This window comes from Macaca nemestrina, chromosome 14 (assembly GCF_043159975.1).
Source record: "Macaca nemestrina isolate mMacNem1 chromosome 14, mMacNem.hap1, whole genome shotgun sequence".
NCBI classification, from domain to species: Eukaryota; Metazoa; Chordata; class Mammalia; order Primates; family Cercopithecidae; genus Macaca; species Macaca nemestrina.
Genome location: NC_092138.1, coordinates 112,638,578 through 112,641,964, shown reverse-complemented (window position 1 = coordinate 112,641,964; position 3,387 = coordinate 112,638,578).

Here is a 3,387-nt window from a genome sequence, read left to right as displayed (position 1 = left end):
GCAGATTTCCTCATCTTTGTAATTTTTGTGTGTGAGTTCATCTTCAGCAGCCGTTGTCCTCTAAAAGCATCCTGCACGTGCCATGTTGGTGCCCTGGAATATCAGAGTTTCGCATTTGTCTCTGTGAGGGGTTCCCATGAGTGCACCAGTTGTGGCTGGCCTTTTTTTTTTTCCTTTTCTTAAGACAGAGTCTGTGTCACCCAGGTTGGAGTGCAGTGATGCCATCACAGCTCACTGCAGCCTTGAACTCCTGGGCTTGGGCAACCCTCCCACCTCAGCCTCCCTAGTAACTAGGACTATAAGTATGTGCCACCAGCACCACACCTAGCTGGGGTTTTGTTTGTTTTTTGTTTTGTTTTGTTTTGTTTGTAAAGGCAGGGTCTCACTGGCCAGGCACAGTGGCTCACACCTGTAATCCCAGCACTTTGGGAGGCCGAGGTGGGCAGATCACGAGATCAGGAGGTCGAGACCATCCTGGCTAACACGGTGAAACCCTGTCTCTACTAAAAAATACAAAAAAACTAGCCAGGCTAGGTGGCGGGCGCCTGTGGTCCCAGCTACTCGGGAGGCTGAGGCAGGAGAATGGTGTAAACCTGGGAGGCGGAGCTTGCAGTGAGCCGAGATCCAGCCACTGCACTCCAGCCTGGGCGACAGAGCAAGACTCTGTCTCAAAAAAAAAAAAAAAAAAAAAAAAAAAAAAGACAGGGTCTCACTATGTTTCCCAGGCTGGTCTTGAACTCTTGGCCTCAAGCAATCCTCCCACCTCAGCCTCCCAAAGTGGTGGGATTACAGGTGTGCACCACCATGCCTGGTCTGAACCATTTTTATGTCAGTTTGTTAGCTTGGAGTTTCTGTCCCATGTGGGTGGCCCAGGTGTAGCGCAGGCCCCTGGTTCCACATTCTTAGATATGACTCCGTTTACCCAGAGTTCGAGTGCTGCACTGGTTTCTGTAATTTCACAAAAGGGCAGCTCCTCTCGGGCTCCAGTGGTCTGCAGAGGGCCAGTTCCAGAACCTCCTGCTGTGTGTGAAGCTGCGGCTTTGACTCCCACCCCTAAGACACATACCTGGTCCTGGACCCTTTATGGGCAACTCAGCTTCAAACCACTGGCTATGGGACCTTCTTAAATTCCAAGGGCCTGGCGGTTATGTTTCCCCATCTTGTCTTTGAACAGGGAGATGGTGCAGTTCTGTGTGTGTGTGGAGTGTGTATGTGTGAGTATGTGCGTTGGCTTCCTACGCCTGCTGGCTCAGACAACTTGACTGAAGTCTCTTGCAGCTGCAGGACTTGGGCAAGCCATATAAGCTCTCTGTTCCTCAATTTACCCATCAGGAAAATGGGATCACAATGGTACCCATATCACAGGGTGGTTGTGAGGATTTAATGCTATTTAAGACACGCAACATGCCGGGCACAGTGGCTCACACCTGTAATCCTACCGCTCTGGGAAGCCGAGGCGGGTGGATCACCTGAGGTCAGGAGTTTGAGACCAGCCTGGGCAACATGGTGAAACCCCATCTCTACTAAAAATACAATATTAGCCGGGCGTGGTGGCAGGTGCCTGTAATCCCAGCTATTCAGGAGGCTGAGGCAGGAGAATCACTTGAACCCGGGAGGTGGAGGTTGCAGTGAGCCAAGATCGTGCCACTGTACTTCAGCCTAGAAGACAAAGTGAGATTCCGTCTCAAAAAAAAGACCAGGCACAGTGGCTCACGCCTGTAATCCCAGCCCTTTGGGAGGCCGAGGTGGGCAGATCACGAGGTCAGGAGGTCGAGACCATCCTGGCTAACACGGTGAAACCCCGTCTCTACTAAAAATGCAAAAAAATTAGCTGGGCGTGGTGGTGGGCACCTGTAGTCCCAGCTACTCGGGAGGCCGAGGCAGGAGAATGGCGTGAACCCAGGAGGCAGAGCTTGCAGTGAGCCGAGATCGCGCCACTGGACTCCAGCCTGGGCGACAGAGCGAGACTCCGTCTCAAAAAAAAAAAAAAAAAAAAAACACCACCAAACCTTGTTTAGCCTCCCATTCCGTTATCTAGAACAACCATGTCAGACCAGAAGGGCACACCCCAGAACTCAAAACCACGCTTTTCCCTGGGTGAGGAGTAAGGGGTGGTTCTAGTTTTGGTTGTGTGTTTGTGTGTATACATTTTCTGCAATCAACAGGAGTTACTTTTATGATTACAGGGAAAAGGGCAATCAATACTTAAAACAGCAGGCACCTGCTTAACTCTTTAAGCGCTGAGAGCCAGCTAGTGTTCAATAAAAGCTTCAGGATGGGCTTGGCATGAGCTGACATTTTTGCAGGGGTTAGTCTGGCTTGAAGGAGGAGGGAGGAGGGCAGCTGTGGAGGGTGGTGTTTCCTGTGCTGCGTGTGTTTGAGGGGGCAGGGGGAGCAGTTTTAGATTCACAGAAAAATTGAACAGAAGGTGCAGAGATTTCCTATATACTCGCCACTCCCCCACACGCATAGCCTCCCTGATTTTCAACATCCTGCACCAGAGTGTAGGTAAGAGAGCGAATCCGCAGAGTCGACCGTGGTCACTCTTAGGAGTACGGCCTTGCCTGGCTCTGGGAAACCCAAACTCCAGGGCTCCAAGACTCCACCCAACTCTCCACCTACTCCCAACCCCCAATTCAGCAACAACCCCAGGCTGGAGTGCAGTGGCGTGATTTCTGCTCACTGCAACCTCCGCTCCCCCAAGCTCAAGCACTCCTCCCACCTCAGCCTCCCCAGTAGCTGGGACCACAGGCCTATGCCACCACACTCAGCTAGTTTTTATTTTTATTTTTTCGGAGAGAAAAAAAAAGAGTACAGTGGTGCGATCTCAGCTCACTGCAACCTCCACCTCCCAGGTTCAAGTTCTCCTGCCTCAGCCTCCTGAGTAGCTGTGATTATAGGCGCATGCCAACATGCCCGGCTTATTTATTTATTTATTTATTTATTTATTTATTTATTTATTTTTGCCCAGGCTGGAGTGCAGTGGCATGATCTCGGCTCACTGCAACCTCCGCCTCCCGGGTTCAAGCGATTCTCCTGCCTCAGCCTCCCAAGTAGCTGGGATTACAGGCGCCCACCACTACGCCCAGCTAATTTTTTGTATTTTTAGTAGAGACAGGGTTTCGCCATGTTGGCCAGGCTGGTCTTGAACTCCTGACTTTGTGATTCGCCTGCCTCGGCCTCCCAAACTGCTGGGATTACAGGCATGAGCCACCGCGCCCAGTCAATTTTTGTATTTTTAGTAGAGACGGAGTTTCACCATGTTGGCCAGGCTGGCCTTGAACTCCTGACCTCAGGTGATCTGCCCACTTCAGCTTCCCAAAGTGTTGGGATTACAGGCGTGAGCCACTGCGCCTGGCCTAATTTTAACATTTTTTATAGAGACAG